Genomic DNA, 24826 nt, shown 5'->3' on the forward strand with positions numbered 1-24826 from the left:
AAGAAACGCCCGGTAAGTTCTTTACTTTTCAGAGCACCCCGGCCGGGGGATACCTTCCCGGGTTCCTCTCGACCCGGGAGGGGCGTTGATCGCTCTGTCGCCGGGGTTCGCCCTGAGGTGCCTGTCGGGCCTAATAATTCTACCAGAGTTTTCTCTGAGGGTCTCCGTAAGGCGCAGTGTACACCGGAGTAACTTCCAAGGCCCCTCCTGTGGGGGCTGTGTGTAGACCCAGTTCTGCTGAGTCACAGGGTACCGGAGCTCGCTCTGAGGCCTCTCTTTCGGCTTCCCTCAAAAACAAGACCGGGGTGCGCCCCGAGGCCTTGGCTGGGCTTGTGTTTACTGAACGGATGTTCGAGGCCCGTGCCGATAAGGCTATTACCGGGCCTAAGCCCGAGGTCCCTCGTACAGAGGCTAAGGCTACCAACAGTTCTGAGGAGCCAGGCAGGGCCCTGTCGGTGAAAGCGGTTTCTCACCGTTCCCGCTCTTGTGGTAATACCAGATCTGTTGATGGGGCAAAGAAGCAAGGTTCTTCTTTTACCGGCAGTGCCGAGGTCCTTCCTTCGAAGGCTCAGTTGTCGGTTGGTATGTCGCAGAAACATTCCAGGCCTCATAGTACCAGCTCTGCCGAGGTTGCTTATGTTAAGGCTAAAATGAAGACCCCTGATCCATCGACGGGGACCTCTGCCTCACCTCCTCACGTGCCGCAGTTCCCCTCAGATGAAGACAAAATGGTGGCCGTTCCCGCCACGACCACGGCGGGCATTTTAGGTACTACCCCTACAACTACGCCATCGGCCCCTGGTGTAGGGTTCGGTCCTTTGGGTGAACCTAAGGTCACTTGTGCCTATCCTTACCGGCCCGTTTATGATTGGAACGCCCGGATGCCTCTTCCGCACAATGTTTCGTTGCCTGCAGGGGCGGCCCCTTTGATTTATGTGGATACGTCGGCGAAGGGCCCGGCGTGGCACCCTTCTCCGTTACGTCCCTGGATTTGTCCACCTCATGAGAGGTCTCCTCAGGTTCCGAAGCAATCTCCTGAGAATGCTTTTTTCGGTAAATTTCAAGCGCTTATGTGCACCGACCCCACGAGGGAGTATTTCAAAGGGCTTTTTAAGGAAATTTGTCCACCAGCACCCCCGGCTCCACCCGTTCCTCTTGTGGTTCCGCCGGCGCCTCCTTTGCCCGTGGTGCCTGCCCCTGCTCTTCCGCCTTTGCCACCGTTGTACCCAGTGGACAAGGCAGTGCCTGACACGGTTCAGCAGGATCCTGACCTGTCAGATGACCCTCAAGGCGAGCAGGACAACGAGGACCTTCCCCGCTCTTTTAGAGCTTTTCATGACCGGGTACTGGACATGATGTATTTCTTAGATGTTCCGGTTCCCGAGGCACCTGCTCCACAGGAGGGCGTGCTTTCTGGGGCATTCACCCTGTCTCCTTTGGAGCGTACCGGCCTTTTCCTGCAGAAAGATGTTTTGGACGAGGTCCGAAGAGTCTGGGAGAAGCCACACTTAGGACTTTTTGTCAATAAAAAGATTGACGCGAGGTACAGGCTGCACTCTTCGGAGGAAGTGGCCTTGTCGTCTTGTCCGCCTCCCTCCTACACAGTGGTGGCTGCGGCCACGTTGCAGTCCAGACCTGCAGCATCCTCTTCCGCGACGGCTACTCGGGTCCTGGGAAAGGAGGACAATCTTTGCCAATTCGGCCTTGCAGCTCAGGCAGGCCAATGCCGAATTGATTTTGGTGGGAGCTAACATGCGGATGTGGAAAGGTCTGTCGGAGTTTGAGGAGCACATTCCGGTCGAGAAGTTGGAAGATTTCAGAGGTGGCCTTTCCGATGCCAGGGTCTTGGCCCAGGCTCTCCTGGAGGCTGCGGCTCATGTAGACACCTCGGCTCGGGGCATGATGCTCGGGGTTGATACCTCGAGGCAAGCGTGGTTGCATGCCACTAAGTTTTCGAAGGAAGTGCAAGACAAAGTATTGGACCTTCCATTCGATGGTAAGGAGCTTTATCATTCTTCTACTGATGTAGAGCTCACCAAAACCAAGGATAGCACTCAGACGGCTAAATCATTGTCTGTTCTGGTTAAAGCTTCTTTCAAACCTCAGAGACCGTTATCGCAGAGTCGACCTTCTTCTGTTTTCTGGGGCTTCCTCGACCGCAAATCGCGCAGAGTGGATACTCCTGCGGGGAATAACCGCCGTAGACAACAGCGTACGCGGTTTTTCTCCCGCTCCTCAGCCTCTTCCTCAGGCTCAAGTGGCACCACCACCGATAAACCTGCCAAATGAGGGTTTTCCGCGCTCGCACGAGACCCCAGTGGGAGGGCGCATTGCGTCTCATTGGGAGGCGTGCCAGACCATCACAGAAGACAGATGAGTCTTGTCAGTCGCTCGGGCGGGCTTCCGCTTACCTTTACCCCCTACCCCACCCCTCAACCCTCCTTTTCAGCCGTTGGGCTCGCCCTCCCTCAACGCCGAGGTTCAGAAATTCCTGGACCTCAGGGCTGTGGAACCCGTTCCCTTTCGGGAGCGAGGGGAGGGCTTCTACTCCCGGCTGTTTGCGGTGCCCAAACCCAACCAGGCTGGCCTGCGCACCATCCTAGACCTTTTCCAGTTCAACCTCATTTTACCCCAAGAGAAATTCAAGATGATCACGCCCAGCCAGATACGCTCCTCTTTGCAAATGGGCAACTGGCTCAGCGTAGTGGATCTTCAGGACGCGTACATGCATATCCTGATTTGGGCTCTACACAGGAGGTACCTCCGTTTCTCGTTGGGAGAGGAGCATTTCCAGTTTCGGGTGCTTCCTTTTGGCCTCAGCTCGGCGCCGCGTGTCTTCACGAAGATGATGTCTGTGATTGCGGCCTATCTTCGTCTTCAGGGTATCCATGTGTATCCTTATTTGGACGATTGGCTTTTACGCAGCCCTTGTCCGCTGGCGGCAGCGGGCAACCTCCAGTCTCTCCTTCAGCTCCTGTTCCATCTTGGGCTGTCGGTGAACTGGCGGAAATCCTCCATGACGGTCTCTCAGGACCTGATTTTTCTGGGTTTTCGTTGCAACACGATCGACTGCACAGTATACCTGACCGGGGACAGAATGGCGGATCTGTTGGCCACGTGTCAGATGTTTGCGCAGTCGGAGAGTATGTCGGCCTGGTGGTTCCAGAGGCTTCTGGGCCTCATGGCCTCATGTGTGCTGGCTCTTCCTCTTGCTCGTCTCAAAATGAGACGGACCCAGATGGCCCTTCGGAATTCATGGCGTCAGGCAGTGGACCCAGACTCCATGCGGATAATGATTCCGGATTCCATGAGATTGGACCTGGACTGGTGGTCATCTCTCAGCAATCTGTCTGGGGGCGCTGGGTTTCAGGACCCAGTCCCTATGGTGACGGTCACGACGGACTCCTCCCTCCTCGGGTGGGGTGCGACGTTAGATCTCCTTCAAGTCTCGGACCTCTGGTCGCCTCAGGACAAGCTCCTGCACATAAATCATTTGGAGCTTCTGGCGATTTTCTTGGCGCTCAGGGTGTTCAGACCGGTCATTGTCAACAAAGTGGTCCGCATAAGAACGGACAATGTGTTGTCAATGTATTACATCAACAAGCAGGGGGGAACGAAGTCTCCCCCCCCTCGTGGACCTGTCCATCCAGGTTTGGGAGTGGGCCGTGCTTCATGGTGTCTGGCTGCTTGCAGTGCACATCCCGGGCCAGCTGAATGTCACAGCAGATGACCTCAGCCGGCGGACAGTGGTCAGCTACAAGTGGGAGTTGAAGGGGGAGGTCCTCTCAGGGGGTTTCTCGCGCTGGGGCACACCACAGGTGGACCTCTTCGCCACAGCGGCGAACAAGTAGCTTCCTCTGTGCCTCCAGAGGGCGGCTGGGAGCCTCCTCTCTGGGGGATGCTCTAGAGATTCCATGGCGCAACATGAGAGCTTACGCCTTCCCGCCTCTGCCTCTAGTTCACCGGGCAATTTGGAAGTTGAAGAACTCGGTGAACTGTTCTCTTCTACTGATAGCCCCGTGGTGGCCGGCCAGGTTTTGGTTCTCAGAACTCCAACACCTGTCGTTTATCCGCCGATCAGGTTACCGGTAACTCCCGATCTTCTCCACCAGGGGGAGCAGCAGCTGTGGCACCCCTCCCCACAATCGCTCAGCTTGGCGGCATGGTGTAAGTTCAGGTCTTTAGAGCATCTCAATTTGTCTGCGGATAACATGCGTATTATCCAGGTAGCCAGAAAACCCTCAACCAGATCTCAGTACAAGAGTAAATGGCTCAGGTTCTGTCATTGGTGTCTAGAGAAGAAATTTGATCCAAGAGGTGCCACGGTTGACACGGTGTTGTCCTTCGTGTCCTCCCTAGCAGAGTGAGGGGTTCATGTTCTGTCATGCAGGACTTACCTTTCAGCGGTCTCCGCTTATCTTTCTACGGATCAGTGTTCGTATTCTCTGACTAACCCAGTGGTAAAGAGGCATTTCGCTGGTTTAACACGCCTTTACCCTCCTGTTTGTAATCCGCACCCGCCATGGGACCTGAATGTTGTCCTGACGGCGCTGTGCCATAAACCCTTTGAGCCAATGGCCACTGTGGACCTCAAGTACTTGTCTTTGAAAGTGTCCTTTTTGGTTGCTGTCAAATCGGCAAGGAGAGTGAATGAGCTCCAGGCATTGTCGGTGGAGCATCCTTTCTTGGTCTTTCACAAGGACAAGGTAGTCCTTCCAACTAATCCGGCCTTTCTGCCGAAGGTAGTGACCGAATTCCATTTGAATCAATCAATCTCCCTACCGGTCTTTTTTCCGAACCCCGCCTCTGAGGCGGAGAGGGTTGTACACCGTCTTGATGTCCGAAGAGCTCTTAAGTTCTACCTGGATAGGACTTCCGAGCTTAGAAGTTCTTCTCAACTTTTTGTGACTTTCGGCAACCCTCAAGGCAAGCAGGCGTCTAAGGCAACTATTTCTAGGTGGATTACCGCCTGCATCATGTAGTCTTTCACTGTCCAAAAGCTGAAACCTCCTAAAGGTATTCATGCACACCTGGTGCGGGGCAAGGCAGCTGTGGTTGCTTTTCAGAAGTATGTTCCCTGGGAGTCCATCGCTAGGGCAGCTACTTGGGTCTCTCCATCTGCTGTCTGTAAGCGTTACTGCCTCGATATGAGTTCTAGAGCTGATGCTCAGTTTGGTCAGGCTGTGCTGAAGAACCTTTTCCAGTAAGGGGTATTTCAATCCACCCGTAGTTCCTGTAAGGAGTGCTTGGGAATCTCCCACAAGTATGGAGGAAAGGGGACGGGACGTAGGAGTATTACCAGGTTACTCACCGTAGTGACCACCTTACTCCTAGTCCATAGTCCCCTTTCCTCCATACGCCCGCCCGCCGTCCCCTCTAATAAGGTTCCTCTGTTATTGGTAATGGGTCTCTGACCTGGCAAAGAAAAGGACTGAGGGGCGATGCGCGGTGCGGAGCCAAGGTGGGTGGGGTTACGGTCGCGTGCCGAGCCCCGCGCAGGAAAGAGAGGAAGGACACATTTATGGAAACATTTTGATGCTTTTTACAAAGTGCTCCGGTCCCGTCCCACAGGACGGAGAGATGTCCACAAGTATCGAGGAAAGGGGACTATGGACTAGGAGTAAGGTGGTCACTACGGTGAGTAACCTGGTAAAACTCTTGCATATGCAGTCACCATTCATAAATCCCAAGGTCTTACCCTAGACAAAGCATTGATAGATATAGGAAACACAGTCTTTAAAAAAGGCATGAGCTACGTAGCACTATCATGCTTACGTACACTTGACGGTCTATTTCTAATCAACTTTGATGCAAGTAAAGTGAACGCTGATATTCCTTGCATTTTAGAATACAATAGACTACGTTCACTGTACACCCCCATCTCAAACAATATCCTGTTCCAGAAAAAGTAAAACGTGGTAAAAGAAAACTAATTGAAACAGAAATGCAACAGAATCTCACAGCAAATCCTTCAAAGAAAACAAAGGAAGGTAAAGGTTCCTCAAGTACCACAAGCAAAGAAGAACCTATTAGGGAAAGTAAACCAGGTACTTCTTCAAAGAAGGAAGACAAACTCCGAAAAAAGCACTCAGATACAGAACTAGCTGGTCCATTCAAATTTTCAAATGAAACTGGTGTAAATTGCTGTTCAAATGTAGCAATAAATATTCTATTGCAATTCCACCAATTGTTAACAACATTTACTCACACAGTACAGACCAATTGTGTTTACAAATGTTAGTCCTTCATAGGAACAATCCTGACAACACGTACAGTGTTCAGGGCATACGACAAAAATTGGACTACTGTGCTGGAATAGTGAAATTCACTATAAACTCACAAGAAGATCCACAAGAATTTCTAATGTACTTACTACAAGTACTGGAAAACAAAAGTATACCTATAAATGAAATCTTCCATATTTCATACATGTGGAAACATACATGCACTCTCTGTAGCAATGTGACACAGGAACAAATCCCAAATGAGCGATTTGTGTATGTATCCATACCTAATTGTGAATCCATTCCATTTCAGCATCTTGTACAGAATGCAAACCATGGCAGATTATGTACTATGTGTAATTCAGACAATCGCTCCACCTTATTAATACAAACACATAGTAAGTACATAATACTTATGCTGCTACGTTATAAAGCAGATGGTACCAAAAACAACTGCAAGCTGACTGGATTCACACACAGTCAAGTGTCACTTGGAAAGAAAACCTTTACAACAGTAGGTATAATCTACAATGCAGGAGCCACAACCAATGCAGGTCACTATACTGCATACATTAAAAAGAAATGTGGATGGGTAGAATGTAATGATAGCACCATTACTCTAAAGCAGAGATTACCAGCTAATTTTACAAATGCGTATTTAATCTTCTTGAAGCCAAAATTTAATAACTAATGTGTACTTCTACATTACCAAAATACGAAGTGAAAGACTACAAACAGTTAGAATACGCCATCAGGTATCTAACTGCCCAAGATTGTATAACAACGACAGATAAATGAATACTAGAGAACCGTAACAATAAATGCACAGTTAGAATACGCCAACAGGTATCTAGCTGTTGTTAAAAATCGACAACAAGGCAACAAACATAACATTAATCAGAAAGAACAAGGAAACACTCAAAGAAAACAAAGAAATTGTCATGATCACTGCTTCCAAGGAGTCAGGACCAGCCCAACGTCCTTGGAAGAAGGCCCCTAACCCTGATCCTAGGCACCAGCCGGTCCCCACAGGGACCTTTTGGACCTTGTCCTGGCGCCAGTGGCACCAGGCTCATCGAAGCATCGGTCCCGGCACTGGAAGCGCCGGGCTCATCATTGGTGTGAAGGTGCTTGGGTGGACTTACCTGTGGAAGACCATGCTGCTTACTTACCAGACTCTTAGAAGTCCTCGGTGAACTGGGACTACTTTCTTACCTGGGTGGGGCAGCTCCACTCCCTGGATACAGCACTGGAACTCTTCTGGAAGCAGGAACTCTTTTCTTACCTAGGCGGGGCCGTGGAAGGAGACGCCTCATCACTCCTAGGCTATTTAAACCACACCCGATTGATGAAATGTGCTTCGCGTTATTCTGCATCTGCAGCAGAACGCTCACCGAGTCTGTTCCAGCCTTTCTTCTTTGGATCCTGAACCTGCAAGAATTATACTTACCATTCCTGTACCCGATCAACATCAGCCCCTGCAAAAGACCAGAAACAACAGGTTAGCAGAACGAACTTTAACACGCAGTGTTTACTTACCTGATCCATCGGCAGCGGCCGTGTCTCACGCTGCACCTTCGCCTGCAAAGATGAACAGCATTATCATACTTACTGGCACGCTGTGCATTCCGGCTTCTTCACGCTGCATCTTCACCTGCAAAGATAAACAGCATTATCATACTTACTGGCACGCTGTGCATTCCGGCTTCTTCACGCTGCATCTTCACCTGCAAAGATAAACAGCATTATTCTACTTACCGGCACGCTGTGCATTCCGGATTCTTCACGCTGCATCTTCACCTGCAAAGATAAACAGCAGTGTTACACTTACCGGCACGCGGCGAATTCCGGATTTCTTCATTCTGCATCGTCGCCTGCAAAGACAAAGAAAGAGACAGTAAGAGCGCTTGCCATACTTACGCAATTCCAGGCGCTTCTCCGCCACGCATAAAAAGACTATAAAGAGTAAAGGTGTCCAGAAACTTACCGGTCGTGCAGACAACGACGGTACCCATCCTCTGAAGTCAAGAGGCCAACGTTTCACCAGTGAAGGAACTGGCAACGGCACCCTGCACTAGACGCAGATGGAGAGCCCAGCATTCACCTATCTAAGGTGAGCACGTTGACCTAGGAGGGGGGCTCAACAGTCAGGCTGAGAGGAGAGAGATAGGGACATTCACAACCCAGACCTTTAACCCCCATATTATTTCACCTGCAGAAACCTCACCCTTCGAGTCCGACACACAGTGCGGAGAGGTTCGACCCCAGAAGCCAACCGAATCCTGCACATCACGTTTCGTGTTACAGACACCTTCCTGCCAAGACCCGCACCTCCGTGGGAATCAGGTGAGCGTTACAGAACGCGAAGCACATTTCAAAACTCCTACCCAGGCGCTATGGAAACCTCAGATACTGATCAACTAGCCCAGTTGCTTGGGGAATTAAGAGCAGAAGTACATGCAGCTCGCCAGGAAACGAGCTCTCTAAGAAGAGAACTGATAATTTCTAAGGAGCGAACAGAGGACCTTGCTAGGCAGTTGTTACAAACGCAGGCAGGACAGACACCTTTGCCCGTTCCAGGAGGGAGTTATCCTTCTGCATCAGCTTCAAATCCAGTGCAAATCAATCTGCCCGGTAATGTGCCCTTGGCTCCGCCCGAACGCTTTGCTGGTGATCCAAAGAAATTTGCAGTGTTCATCAACCAGTGCCGCCTGCACTTCTTATGTCGACCAGCTGCATTCCCAACAGACCAGGCCAAGGTGGCTTTCGTGCTTTCTTATCTCAGTGGCAGCGCTGCAGATTGGTCGATCCCTTTAGTCACCCAGGATGATCCGGTTTTACACGATTTTCAAGCCTTCCAGTCCAGCATGGAGAAACTGTTCGCAAGACATGCACAAGGGCAGGCCTTGGACAATGAACTTCTCTCATTACGACAGGGTAACCAAGACCTCTTGACTTATATAGCCTCTTTCAATAGACTCATAGTGGAAACACAATGGCCCGAGGACAAGAGAATAACGCTTTTCTACAGAGGCCTGCGTGGAGAGCTCAAGGATGTGCTAGCGCAAGTTGTGAATCCTCCACAAGAATGTTCGGACTATGTTGACTTAGTTGTCCAACTGGACCATAGACTACAGAACAGGAAGGCAGATCGTTCCAGATTTGATACCCGAGTGTTTTCTAAACCACAGACCTCGAATAAGGGAGCTGACACTATGGAACCCATGCAAATAGGGGGCATGAGCGGACCTTTAACCCAGAAAGAGCGGGAAAGAAGAAGGCAGCTGCAATTATGCCTCTATTGCGGTAATTCAGGACACTTTCTTCGGGACTGTCCCGTGAAACCAGCTAAGAAGACTGTAGGAGCCGCGGATACCTGTACCACAAATTCTGAGCAGGGAAACGACCTCGCCCGACAAGAGTAGAGGTCCTCTTGCCGAGCGTTAAGATCTGTCCTGTGACCTCGCATTTCGTGATACCCATGGTCCTCGTTAGTCCTGAACGTCCGGATCGTTTGCATGCAATTGAAGCTTACATTGAAAGCGGAGCAATCGGTAACTATGTGGACCGTGAAATGGTATCAAGTATGAATCTACCCCTTGTCCCTAAGGCAGTAAAAGACGTCATCACTACTGTGGATGGCATGGAGATAGCCTCCGGACCAGTAACGCATGCCACCCAAGAAGTGAAGTTGTTGAGTCACAATGGACACCGGGAGAGAATAGTGTTCGATGTAATCAAGGCCCCTCAGTTCCAGATCATTCTGGGAATCCCTTGGTTAGAGAAGCACAATCCTCAGATTGATTGGCGAGCAAAGACGGTTCAGTTTCCAGAGTGTTCTACCACTTGTTATCCTCGACCTGATGTTTCATTAGCGGCGATCTCTTCTGAGGAGATTCTCAAATTAGCTCCCGAATACCAGGAGTTCCAAGACGTCTTCCAGAAGGATCAAGCTAACACTCTACCTCCTCATAGGTCTTACGACTGTCAAATAGATCTGATACCCGGAACAACAACTCCTTGCAGCAGGATCTATGCCCTCACCGAGCCAGAGAACCTTCACCTCAGACAGTACCTGGACCAATACCTAGCTAACGGGTTTATCCGTCCTTCAAAATCTCCAGCTTCATCGGCTTTGTTCTTCGTTCCGAAAAAGGAAGGAGACCTTAGGACTTGCATAGATTACCGCGCCCTGAATCAGATCACTGTTAAAAACAGATACCCGTTACCTTTGATCCCTGAACTCCTGGACCAAGTCAAAGATGCATGTATATACACAAAGCTGGATCTCAGAGGAGCTTACCACTTGGTATGGATCAAAGAGGGCGATGAATGGAAAACGGCCTTCCGCACCAAGTACGGGCTATTCGAATATCAAGTGATGCCCTTTGGACTGTGTAATGCTCCTGCTGCTTTCCAATATTTTATGAACGATGTCCTTAGAGAGCTCATTGACGTGTGTGTAGTTGTCTACATTGACGACATCCTCGTATATTCATCATCTGAAGAAGAACAGATTGCGTCAACATAGTCTTTTTGCTAAGCTTGAGAAATGCGTTTTCAACGCAACGGAAGTCGAGTTCCTGGGATTCATATTGTCACCTAACGGAGTCCATATGGATTCAAAGAAAGTTGATGCAATTATCAAGTGGCCATCACCAACCTCTGTAAAAGGAGTTCAAAGCATGTTAGGATTCGCTAACTTTTACTGCAGATTCATTCCTGAATTTTCCCGGATAGTCCAGCCCATCACCGCTCTGTTGAAAAAGAACAAACGTTTTGAGTGGACTTCTGAAGCGGAACAAGCTTTTCAAGACTTAAAAGCTAAATTCATTTCTGCACCTGTTTTAAAACATCCTCGGCCAGAATTTCCTTACATCATGGAAACGGATGCTTCTAGTCTTGCTATGGGAGCAGTGTTATCACAAAGAGATTCGGTCACCAACCAACTACTTCCGGTTGCCTTTTGGTCCCGCAAGTTTTCGCCTCCTGAGATCAACTATTCAATTACTGACAAGGAACTTTTGGCCATCAGATCGGCCTTTAAAGCCTGGCGGCATTATCTTCTTGGAGCCAGACACACAGTCACCGTAATGACTGACCACCGCAATTTACAATATCTAAAGACAGCCAAAGCTCAGTCTTCCAGACAGCTTCGCTGGGCTCTGTTCCTAGCAGAATTTGACTTTATAATTACTTATCGACCAGGTAGTAAGAACGGAAAGGCGGATGCCCTCTCCCGGATGGGAGTAGATGAACATTTGATCAATCCAGATCCAATACCCATAATCCCAGAACAAAGGATTTTGGGTTTGGTCAGCACTCAATCTTTTGAAGACATCAAGACCACGGTGAAATCGCTCCTAACTCCGACCGCTTTGCAGGACTGGCAATTAAGGGGAAAAGAATTCTCAGTAGATCAAGACCTACCATATTTCCGAGGACGATTGCACTTGCCCTGTGAGAAACTACAAAAACAAGTAATCTCCGGTTATCATGATTCTCTAATGGAGGGGCACCCTGGCATTACCAAAACCATGGAAAAGATTAAAAGACATTTCTGGTGGCCATCGTGGAAAAGGGATATTAGAGACTTTGTAATCTCCTGCGGTGTGTGTGCCCAGAATAAAAGTCAAAAGCAAAAACCAGCCGGCCTATTACAGCCACTTGACATTCCTCCCTGTCCATGGCATACCCTGTCCATGGATTTTATCACAGACTTACCTCCATGCTTGGGATATACTACCATCTTAGTAGTCGTGGATCTATTCTCGAAAATGGCTCACTTCATACCCTTGAAGGGTCTGCCTTCAGCCTCAGTATTGGCCCGGGAATTCTTGGCAAACATCGTTCGCTTACACGGTTTTCCTTCGGTTTTAGTCTCCGTTAGGGGAAGTCAATTCATCTCCCACTTCTGGCGCAGTTGCTGTCGTCTAGCCCAAGTTGATGTAAGACTTTCGACCAGTCACCATCCCCAAACTGACGGACAAACCGAAAGGACAAACCAGACATTAGAACAATATCTACGCTGCATGCTCCAACAAACAGAAAAACCCTGGAAGGACATTCTTTGGATCGCTGAATACGCTTACAACAATTCGACTCATTCTGGAACCGGGAAGACTCCTTTTTTCCTATTATATGGACACCATCCTAGAACCTCCAACCTGGATCCTCCCCAAGAAATTGAAGCACTGTGCATCACTTGCATTCGGAGATCACCTGTGCCTTTAAGGAAGCCACTGCCCATCTACAAAGAGCTAAAGCTCAATTCAAAAAGCCATCCGATCGGCACCGTAAAGAGGCCCCTCACTACGCTGTAGGAGATCAAGTCTGGTTATCCACTAAGCACCTGCCTTTAAAAGGACCCCACACTTTCATCCCGAGATACCTTGGGCCCTACCTCATATCTGCCATAATTAATCCGGTGGCTGCCAAATTGGAATTACCTACGCATATGAAAATACATCCAGTATTCCATGTCTCCTTATTAAAACCAGTACAACCAGAAACCCGATTGACTAAACTCCCAGAACCCGTTTTGGTAGACGGAGAACTCGAATTCGAAGTGAAGAACATCCTAGACTCCAAAATTTCCAGGTCTAAATTATACTATCTGGTTGATTGGAAAGGATATAGTCCCCAGGAACGGTCTTGGGAAACCTCAGAACATGTCCACGCACCTCGTCTGGTCAAGAGATTCCATCTGAATCACCCCGACAAGCCAAAGCCCCCGGGAAAGACACACTTAGGAGGGGCCTTGAGGGGGGATACTGTCATGATCACTGCTTCCAAGGAGTCAGGACCAGCCCAACGTCCTTGGAAGCAGGCCCCTAACCCTGATCCTGGGGACAAGCCGGTCCCCACAAGGACCTTTTGGACCTTGTCCTGGCACGAGTGGCACCAGGCTCATCAGAAGCATCGCTCCCGGCACTGGAAGCACCGGGCTCATCATTGGTGTGAAGGTGCTTGGGTGGACTTACCTGTGGCAGACCATGCTGCTTACTTACCAGACTCTTAGAAGTCCTCGGTGAACTGGGACTACTTTCTTACCTGGGTGGGGCAGCTCCACTCCCTGGATACAGCACTGGAACTCTTCTGGAAGCAGGAACTCTTTTCTTACCTAGGCGGGGCCGTGGAAGGAGATGCCTCATCACTCCTAGGCTATTTAAATCACACCCGATTGATGAAATGTGCTTCGCGTTATTCTGCATCTGCAGCAGAACGCTCACCGAGTCTGTTCCAGCCTTTCTTCTTTGGATCCTGAACCTGCAAGAATTATACTTACCATTCCTGTACCCGATCAACATCAGCCCCTGCAAAAGACCAGAAACAACAGGTTAGCAGAACAAACTTAAACACGCAGTGTTTACTTACCTGATCCATCGGCAGCGGCCGTGTCTCACGCCGCACCTTCGCCTGCAAAGATGAACAGCATTATCATACTTACTGGCACGCTGTGCATTCCGGCTTCTTCACGCTGCATCTTCACCTGCAAAGATAAACAGCATTATCATACTTACTGGCACGCTGTGCATTCCGGCTTCTTCACGCTGCATCTTCACCTGCAAAGATAAACAGCATTATTCTACTTACCGGCACGCTGTGCATTCCGGATTCTTCACGCTGCATCTTCACCTGCAAAGATAAACAGCAGTGTTACACTTACCGGCACGCGGCGAATTCCGGATTTCTTCATTCTGCATCGTCGCCTGCAAAGACAAAGAAAGAGACAGTAAGAGCGCTTGCCATACTTACGCAATTCCAGGCGCTTCTCCGCCACGCATAAAAAGACTATAAAGAGTAAAGGTGTCCAGAAACTTACCGGTCGTGCAGACAACGACGGTACCCATCCTCTGAAGTCAAGAGGCCAACGTTTCACCAGTGAAGGAACTGGCAACGGCACCCTGCACTAGACGCAGATGGAGAGCCCAGCATTCACCTATCTAAGGTGAGCACGTTGACCTGGGAGGGGGGCTCAACAGTCAGGCTGAGAGGAGAGAGATAGGGACATTCACAACCCAGACCTTTAACCCCCATATTATTTCACCTGCAGAAACCTCACCCTTCGAGTCCGACACACAGTGCGGAGAGGTTCGACCCCAGAAGCCAACCGAATCCTGCACATCACGTTTCGTGTTACAGACACCTTCCTGCCAAGACCCGCGCCTCCGTGGGAATCAGGTGAGCGTTACAGAAATGGTTTGTAGCATAGCAAATTAAGGGTTTTTTAATCCGACAAGGATTGTTATCCCCCCAGACCCAAGGATTAGAAGAACAAACACAGAAACTGAGCACAATGCACAGTATACTGGTTTGTGAACTAAATATGATGGTAAAAAAAATGGAACTGTCTATTATACTATAAAATGCAAACACTAACATGCTTTTTTCTTTTATCACAGAAATTAAAAAAGGCTTCTTTCGCCAAGTACTGCAATCATGCAACACATGTATGGATTCTGAACAAATTAAAGTATAATAATTCATTTCATACATATGCGAATGTACACGGCTAATCTATGGCAGTAATATGGTGCAGTGCCTGTAGGCTGGGCCTAGCATCTTTGATGCACAACCTACCACCTACACCCTACAGCCAAGCAAGCAAGACTATAGGTCCTACCCACAACCATCACTCCATATGAAAACCATGGTGCTTCTATTTTCACTACTTCTAAGTTTAGTTTTTGGTGCATGGTCTGCAGCCAAGACAGTACAACGTGAACACAACCACCGCACCACACCACACCCATGTTCACTTATAACCTCACTGCTTATGACTTCAGCATTGTCACCCAAGACTCTGGGTGCTGCCCAGAAGCACCAAAGCATATCGCAACCATTGTGGCATCTAATTTCAGTACGTATAAACTTGGTTTTGGGAGCAGGGCCTTTGGCCATGCTCCCAAAAAGGTACACCCTCCCCACAACCACCTGAATAATGTTTCAGAGTACGAGTGTACCTATACCTGTGATATGCTGCAGTAGTTGTGGCCACAGACTACAGACTTGGCTGTAAATCCATAGATTTCTCAATGTATGTGTATGCAGTATATAAAATCCATAGTGGGTTACAACTGCAGTGCTTATAACTTTGTTCTTGGCTGCATGCCCTTCGGCCATGCACCAAAGACTCTACGTCTGGACCACAACTACCACAGCATATCATACCCATTGTGCTTTTAACAACACTACGTATGAATATAGCTGTGATATGCTGCAGTGGTTGTGGCCAGGGCCTAAAGTCTTAGGTGTATCTCCATACATATTTCAATGTGTAGGTATGAGTGGCTTATAGCTCCAGTGTTTACAACTTTGTTCTTGGGTGCATGGCCTTTGCCCATGCAGCCAAGACTGTACACACTCCCCACAACCATATGAGCGATAACAAATACTACAGATATACCCACTGCTGTGCCATGCTGCAGTGGTTGTGGGCAGGGCCTAAAGCTTTAGAAGTATGGCCTACGGCCTACAGCCTACAGTCATGCACCCAAGAGTCTACGGCCTGCCCACACCTACCAGATACATACTCGATTGTATGGGTGTCATGTATGAATATGATATGCTGCAGTGGTTGTGGGCAGAGTGTACATACTTGGGTGTAAGGCATACAGCCTGCAGCCATACATCCGAAAATCTAGGCCCTGGCCACAACCACCGCAGCACGTCACACCCAAGGCGGCGTACTAATCAACAACACACCCATAGGGAAAAATAATGTAATAACGATATGTACTCAATTTCAATGTTCGCTAACACCGCGCGTGTCCTTAGAACAGTTTCAAGGTGCCTTTGCACAGCACTGTGAAATACGACCCTTATTAAACCCCTCATTTTCTCTAGGCGCAAACATTTCGAACAAGGCGGGCATAGGAAATACATCATTAACACCTACCGCCTGAACAAATACAGTTTTTCACCCATCTCTTAGTGTGTGAACCTCCCAAAGCACTATGACATAGCAAAATAGTTTTGAAATAGCATGTTCCCGCTGGTCGCCGCTGCGCTGTCGGGGGATCCAAGATGTCGGGCACATCCAAACAATCTGACGCAGAACACGTCTCACTGCAGCCAATCGGCAGACACGTCGCGTGTCCGCCTCCATGACGCCAGCCCCTTAGCCAATCGGTATCTTGTCCTCTGAGCGAATAGGGAAGTGTGACCGCGGAGCGCACATAGATATCACTAATTTCTTGAGACCTACTTTTTGGTCGTTTTAAAGAAAAGTACTGCACGGATTGTCACCAGATTTACAAAAGCACGCTTTCAGGACCAAGCCCCTGCCCTTGCCGCAAATCTGGTGAACATCCGTCCAGCGGTTTATACTGTAGGCGTGTGCAAAGTTTTTCCCCCATTCAGTCTATGGGAAAAAAAGACAATTTGGGACCCCCCCTATAACTTTCCCCCCCTGGACCAAACATCACCAAACTTTGCAAAAAAAATCAGTGGCCCATATACTTTTTTTTGCAAAGTATGGTGAGGATTCGTCTAGGGGGAGCGGAGTTATAGACCGCCCAAAAAGTGCTCTTGCGCTCTTCATATGGAAACAGCAACTTAACCATAACTACACGGCCACTACCGTGGCCGTGTTTTATATGCATATGCATAAAACATGATATAACTATATAACCGTATTTCCTATTGCAAGATTGTCGCTTAATTCAATGGAAGGCATCCCATACGTTCACATTATAGGGTGGGATAATGCTTGCTTACTCACCATTGACGACATCACGTAATCGATATCGTGATTTAAAAGTCAATAAAAATGGGCTCCACGGACTAGTTGACTATTCTTTGTACCATCCTCCAGTCGAGTGTCCACTCAAACGGACGCCATAATGGCCCGAAATCAATGGGACCAAAGCGACAGTTGCTCCCCTCCTTTTATGAGTTGGAGAAGACACTGAGTTATGCAGTTTCCATACCGCAATTAGTAGCTGACCTTTAGTGTCTTGTCAAATTTATGTGGTAGCTGTTGTGCGCCATGCGTAATGGATGATTCAGAAGACATGGGTAAGACACTAGCTTAGAATGTCACTTCATCTTTCTCCAAATTGGACAGGTCACTGCATCAGAAGAGACTCCTCTGGCTAGATTGAGGGCCTGAACATTGGAAACACATCTGCAGGACACTAAGAATAACAGCGTTGTATGTTTGCAGGCTGTGAGACAGAAACCTGTGCAGTTCCCTCTGGGACCACTGCAAAAGATTTATGACTACAGGTGTTTGGCATTAAACCCAATTGGTAGCAGTCTGCACCACCCAGATTTACCTGGTAGCTGTGGCTGAGCAGTCAGACGTCTCTCAAGAAGAGTTAGGCAGTATACAGAGTATTCACAATAGGTCAAAAGAACACAGTAGAACAATCAAACACTGACCAGAGCTTGGTGTAAAAGAGATATAATTATTTATTTAAAAACACATCTAGTTAAACACACTGGCACTAATATTAAGCAGTTCAAAAACACGGTCACTAAAAGATATACACTCCCTTCAACGATTATTAGACAAGTCTTAAGTAAAGCAACACTTATTTTCAGACAGCGGTGAGCGCTTAACGAAGATGGCAATCTAATCAATCGGTTAAAAAGGGAGAGAAAGGCAGAGCAAAAATAGAAACAGATCCCAACACTTTCGGAAGAACACAGTAGGAGAAGAAGGCAGATTAAAACCGTAAAGGCAAAGTTAACAAAGCCAGACCCACTTTAAGAGGCTCCGGTCGAAATGTATCTAAGGTCACACAGTTGAAAGTGCCCAAAAGTCTCGCACAAGGTTCAGAAAGAGTTGGACCAACAGAAAGGGACCATTTAGATGGTCAAGGTGGCCAGCCCAGTCCAGAAGGTTAATGGATTATTGTTACCTTGTAGCAATCTTTAGAAAGGGAGGCCTGGCGGACACGGTACCTTAAAATGGTGAGAGGGCTCCAGCAGGGGGCAGTTGTTCCTGGCAGCGGGTGCAAGTCGGTGCTTCGTCCAGGGGAAGAGAGGATCTCGTTGGGGAGGAAAACAGGAGTCCGTTGCACTGCCAGGGAAGAAACCAGCCGCGGAGTTCTCAATTAAAAGGAGCGGTCCTTTTATTCGCGGTCCAGTGGTAAGTGGCTATCCGGTTGCCGGGGTGCTTGGCACGGGCAATTCGACCACAAGACGTCCTGGGATGCGAGAAAAGAAGGTAAACTGGTTGTGCCCACCAGTCAAGGGAAGAAGACTCTCCAGCAGGGAGATTTCCTCTGTCGTTGGGAAGTGGTGAGTCGGTTCAGCAGGGCTCCACCGGTGGTGTCGTCGTAGCAGGTCGGCTCAGCTTCTCCCTCGTCGGATTTTCAGGTCCTGTGGCGACTTCTAAAGTTCCAGTCCCAAAAGCCCTGCTTTTATGCAAGAAACCCCCATTCATTCAGCCTAGCTGTCAATCAAACATGCTAAGTGGTGAGCCAGAGGGCTCACCACTTGGGCCAATCACACAAGAGTGCGACTTGAGTTGCCAAGGCAACTCAGTCCAGGGTGCCTAAACCCCCTCCCACACCCCATGTGGTACCCAGACAGAGTGGCACCACTTTGGAGGGCTTCTGTGTAGAAGTCTGCCAAAAGTGGAACAAAGGGCTCGACCTTTGGTTTGGAGTTACAGAGGCGAACACAAACGCCATTTTAAAACCGAATTCTGGCAGAAAATACCAACCGGTGAATTAATATTAAATAAATAAACCGGCGGTATGTTAGAGGCTAAGTTAAAAAAGTATTAGCCTCGAACAATGGGAAAATCCCATAGAGATATATTCGCGGTTGAATATAAAAAGTAGCATCCACTTCCACCAGCCAAATCTCGATGAGGGGGGATGGGACAGTGCCCCCTCGAACAACAGACCCAGGGGCAATCGAATTGCCCCTACCAGTACGCCCACAATATGATGGTTTGTACTGGTTCTGTTAGTAATTTGGGACTAGTAAAGCCAATGGTGACTTTACATGCCTTGGGAGACAGTAGTCAGTCCCAGGGTATGGAGTCTATGGTGGGGGGTCACTATGACTCCCCGGTGTTAATGCACAGAGGGTGCGGTGTAACACACATAGAAAAAAACATATGAGACCCTATGGAGTAAAAGACCCCATAGCCCATGAAACACATTAACATTCAAAGGAACACCACAAATCATGTCCAAGAGTGGGAGAAAAAGAGTCTCCCTCTTGGCAGGAGAAAAAACAAACTCCAGAAATCCAGCAAAGCTCCTGGGGGACTCACTAGGTTAGGAAATTCAGCCTAAACAGAGAATGCTCCCTAATACAGGACAAAGCCATTCTAGAGTGTTACTCATTATTTTGACCACTCCTGAAAAAGGTTCATGTCAGAGTTCACATTCTGCAGAACAGAATAGCTATTCATATGCTCTTGATCATGCTGCAAACCAAAGGGTCTATCCGACTGGGCCCTGTTCCACCGATTTATTACTCACAGAAATCGCAGAGTGGTATGAATGAACTATTCTGTATGCTTTACCTTCCTCTCCCATGGATGTCAGGACGTTTAAAACTACTTCCAAATGGGCTGACGTGAGATTCTCTGTTCCACACTGCCCAAGTGGGTCTGTAGTATTTAGAAGTAGAAGGGGCCAGCTGTCCCTAATAAGGGTCTTTGCCTTTCCAGAAAGGTCGTGGACTCTCTAGCGAGTACTAAAATCCTGCAGGCAGTAAGGACCAACCTTCTGTTACTCACCAGCAGGTAAGGACCTACTTTCCATTACTTACCAGCAGGCGGCGAAGACCTGTGTGAATCTTAAAGAGAATGAGGGCTTGGGGTAGTCGGATTGGAAAATCAGAAGAAATATTTGGCAGAGCTAGATACGAGACTTGTATTGTCTACACAGGCACTATCATTACTGCCTCTGCCTGTTCCAACCATGCATTGGCCAGCCTGCTGCCGATCATCACGAATGCGTAAAAGGCTTAATTTGTTCCTTGCCTCCAGAATTGTAGAACACATCCACCACTAGCAGGTAAAGCATTGAACTGAAAAGCTGGCTGCTCAGGCAGGACGGAAAGTGGTCTGTCTGTAATGGACCCTAGATCCAATTCAGGGACTCCAAGATGAGCTTGTCCAGTTTCTAGACACTGAAATTGATTAAATATGTGCAGTTCCTGTTGGCTTTGACATTGGACAGCACTGGTTGCATTTAATGTATTTATCCGTCACTGAAATATGGTTCTACAGGCAATAGTGTCCGAAATCCTTTTCTTGCTCTTCCAACAGTCTGTACCATTTCCATAATTAATGGTTGATGTACTGGACTGAAGATACGTTGTCCATTTGTCCATCTTGAGGATACAGCGGTCCACTGTGTCCTTGGTCAGTGGTTTTACTGTTAAGGAGCTACCTAAGAGTTCTAAAGAGTTAATGGGCAGGTTAAACTATGTTGTCAAACAATTCCCACTTTTGGAGTCTGTGTACCACATTGAACTCCAGAGCCCGTCCTGGTGGAATCTTAGTCGATAATTCTGTTCAGAGCCGAAAATGCACTTGCCATTCCAGGCGTCCATATGCTTGAGCTATCCAGGGAGCTCTACGCTCAGCTCTTCTGAGAGTGGCATCCTTTGGGCATACAAGGCATTCATGCTGAGATGTTGATTCTTCAGCTTCTGGAGTGCCCTGCAATGCAACTGATAGAGGACAATACCAGGCCAATGGTCCTCCCTAATTCCCTGAGCGAGAAGTTCTCCTTTCTCAGGAGGAGACTATGACTCACGTGGGTAGAAGCAGGTTCCTTTATTAGGTCTTATTCAGATAGGTGCAAGTAAAGGGGACGCAGAAGACCCACTGGTCCCCACCAACCAGGTAGCTCTTCCACCTGCAATCCCTGGAACCTCTTGGAAGGAACCTTTCATAATATGCGTGCATTCCAGCACCCTCTCTGACATCACCGCAACAGGTTAACACACACAAAGGGAAACAATGGACTGCAAGACACTACACAGACATATCTCTAATCTGACGGTGTGGACATTTTCGACAGGAAGTCTGAGCATGGCACTGATGGTGTTCACTTGAAATCCCAAGAATTTGATTGCTTGGCCCGGAAACCAAATCAGACTTTTCCCATTGTACAGGACATCCTAGGTCCCGCAAGAGGAAAAGTGCTATGTCGGCGTGTGCCCGTAGTGTCCTGTGGTATGAAAATCATGTTGTCCAGATAAACAATCTTATAGGCACTTTCTGAGCCTGCTCCTCCTGGTTTCATGACATTAATGAATCACCAAGGAGCTGCAGAGAGTTAAAAAAGGCGGCTGCTTGTGGGCTTCTTACAGAGACCCACCCATTTGTACTGGGGAAAACGAAGATGTGGTTTGCATATCGGAATTGAGAGGAAGGTGCATTTAAGGCCAGCCAAACCAGTCAATCGCCTGGGTGGTTGTTGTCCCTGAGCATGTGGATGCACTCCATTTTGAAATGACAATGGACAATCACAATTTTGAAGCATAGCAGATTCACCACTGGCATTACTTTTTTTCTTTTAACCAGTAAGAGATTGTTATTGGGATCATTGGGGTGCCTGGCCGTCTGTATGATCATCTCTTTCTGAGTAAGCTTTTCTTCATCTTTATACCCAAAGTGTCTTTGCACCTGGATAAATGCAGCACTTGTTCCTATAATTGAATGGGAAGTCTTATGTTTTCCTTCACCTAGGCATCCCCTCATAGTGTGTCCCAGGTGTCTACAAATAGCTCTGTACGACCCCCCACACCCCACCTGAGGCACTGCGCAAATAGCATCCACTTGTTACCTGGGTTTGTCATCCAGCCAGCTTTCTCTATCATATCCACCCCTCCCTCTGGAGGGGAAGACTGTATCAGATATTTGCTCCTGCGAGTACTAGAAAGCTCCTGTCCTGTCCTGGCTGGGGCCACATATCCACATGATATCGACCAAAAATACACTTGTTTATTAGGAAATGCCCTAGAAGTGTCCATTATTTGACAGACTTATTTTTGTTGGATCTAAGAGTATAAAGACGCGGCTCGTCTTTAGCTTCATTTTTGGGAGATGGGGGGGGTAAGGTTTTTTTGGTTTATTAAACATTTTATTAATTTTCATATCATTGTCGATGGTTCAATTGCATGCCCCTACAGTCACATCAGACTGTAACGTTGCAAGCAGGGATCCTGGTATCTATAGCTACACTATACATTCCCTTTAATGATGCTTCATTTGGATAAGTTCATTACAGTTTACTTTAGCTAATAAATCTAGTCATATGCTCGATTACAGGCATTGCAATTATATGCTCAAGATGATTTCAGGTCTGATGGTGCATGCAATAGATCCAATACCTCGTGCTATACATTGTAGTCCACCCTTTTTGCGCGATCCTTTATTTATCCTGTCACTAACATCTCTCAACCATTTTGCTACATCCCTGGCCTAATTGTCATAGCTAAGCCTTTTAGTCTTTCTCGATTCCATTGCAATGCGTCGTTTTGCCTTTGTAAGTCCCAATGCCGGTCCGATAGCACAGCGAGTAGGAGTGCTCGCTTTGACATGTGCAGAGCCTGCTGACACAGGTTCGAATCCCGGCATGGCCAAACTAAGCCTTTCATCCTTCCGAGGTCGATAAATGAGCACCACACACCGTGGGTAATAAGCAGCGCTCAGATGCCTGAGGGTTCGTAGCGCCATATATAAATGCTAAATTATGAATTTATTATGTATAATAACCTCCAAGCCTTTTTATTTTGTTTTGCGTAATGATGTTGGTACCAAGATACATTGTTTAATTGTTGGTTGGATACTCATTTTCGTGAGTTTTTCCAGCTGCTCTATTACTTAGTTCCGGAAAATACTGTAAAGGATGCAGAAGGAGGAGACTAACACAAAGGTGGCATGATTTTTGCCATACACTTGTATTATTGATAAAATGAAGAGGAAACCTATCTCTCCCTAACTCTGAGGGGTTTCCCTGTCTCACCCAAGGAACTAACGATTCATTCAGAATATCCAAGTAAATGAAGAGTCCACCGTCGTGTGTCAAAATGCCTGCTTCGAAGGGATTGTGTCCTCCGACGTATTCCTCATCTTAGATAGATATCCTTCCAGCTCTGCTGGCCTCGGAAATTTTTTTTTCTCTAGAGGGCGCTGCGCGTCGACGTCCCTCGAGTCGATGTCCTTCGACAGCCGCCGTATCGACGCTCGACGTCATCCTGCCTATAAAGGCCGCGCGCAGCGTCCGTTGCTCAGTTCCGTTTTTCCGCGCTTACTCGGTGCCTCGGAATACCGTTGCTCAGTTCTTAGTCAGATTAATCCTATTTACCTCGAGTTATTCGATCCGTACTCGATGGCTTCCTCGTCGGAACCGACAACTCCTCGATCCGGCTTCAAAAAATGTCGAGATTGTGGGAAAAAGATGTCGTTGACCGATCCTCACAGAAATTGTCTGTGGTGCTTGGGAGCTGAACACCATTGTTCGGAATGCGAGGACTGTATGTCCATGACAGCTAAGGCCCTGAAGGAGCGTAGGGGGAAGCTGGAGAAAGGTAAGACTTTTAAAGCTTCTTCTTCGTCGACGAAGTCGAGACATTCGTCTCCTCGTCACCATTCGCGCTCTAGGTCTCGGAGTGGGTCTCATCACTCCTCGAGATCGAAGCACTCGAAGAGGAGACGTCGAAGATCCCCTTCTCCGTCTTCCTCTTCCTCTGTTTCGCCAAAAAGAATCCCTTGCCCCACGAAACATAGTTCCCGGGCTGAATGGGAGGAATTCCGAAAAAATATGATGAGCGTCTTCGAGAAAGCAGCCTCGACCCCCTCGAAGACTGCCGAGAGCGATGCTCTGGTCGAAAGACCCGAAGGTCAAAAACGCCGCGAGTCGCAGTACCCGGCGAAAGAAACCTCTCGAGCGCGTCTCGAACCCTCGAGCAGGACTATGACCTCCAAACCTTCCTCGAAGGTTCCGTCGACGCCGTCGACGAAGGTTCCGTCGAGGTCGATGTCTTCGACGCCGTTGTCGAAGGGACCTTCGACACACAGGTCTGTCGACTCGACGCCGGCCTCGACACCGGCGTCGACGCCAAGAAAAGTCACGGTGACCACACATCCAGTGACTATCCCCAGGCCCTCGACGTCGATGGCGTCGATATTGTCGAGTAGAATTCCAATTCTGTCGAGGTCCTCGAGGCCTCCACCTCTGTTTTCGACGCCACGCTCGAAGCCTTCGACGTCGGCGTCGACGACATCGACGTTTTCGAGGCCAATAATGACAAGTTCGGCACCCTCTGCCTTGGAAATGGGATTTACTCCCTTTATGAGTTCAGAACAATTGAGAACTATATCCTCAATTTTAGAAGAGGGTGATTTGTCTGAACAAGACACATTTGAGTTACAGGGACCTGTAACCCCAGTTAGAGAGGAATTTTCCTCTGAAGAGCGCAGATTAAAGGATCTTCATGATTCTTTACATGAGGCAAGTGGATTAGACACTTCCCCTGAGGTGGATTTTGCTAAGCCAGAACCGGGGGAGCATGCTGAAACCCCCTACAGAGCCTTAATGGCTAGGATTACAGAGTTCATGGGGTGGTCTGCACCTTCACAATCTTTCCAGCAAGATGACCTCACGGATATT

The 24826-nt window shown here is 48.3% G+C and overlaps 1 protein-coding gene across 1 annotated transcript in view; it reads left to right on the plus strand.

Annotated features, from left to right (window-relative positions):
• CLPB (ClpB family mitochondrial disaggregase) overlaps positions 1 to 24826 on the plus strand; it is a 1931888-nt gene that overhangs the window by 507962 nt on the left and 1399100 nt on the right. The gene's annotated exons all lie outside the window — the stretch shown is intronic.

The sequence above is a fragment of the Ambystoma mexicanum genome, chromosome 7q (assembly GCF_040938575.1).
Source record: "Ambystoma mexicanum isolate Mex_15411 chromosome 7q, UKY_AmexF1_1, whole genome shotgun sequence".
NCBI classification, from domain to species: Eukaryota; Metazoa; Chordata; class Amphibia; order Caudata; family Ambystomatidae; genus Ambystoma; species Ambystoma mexicanum.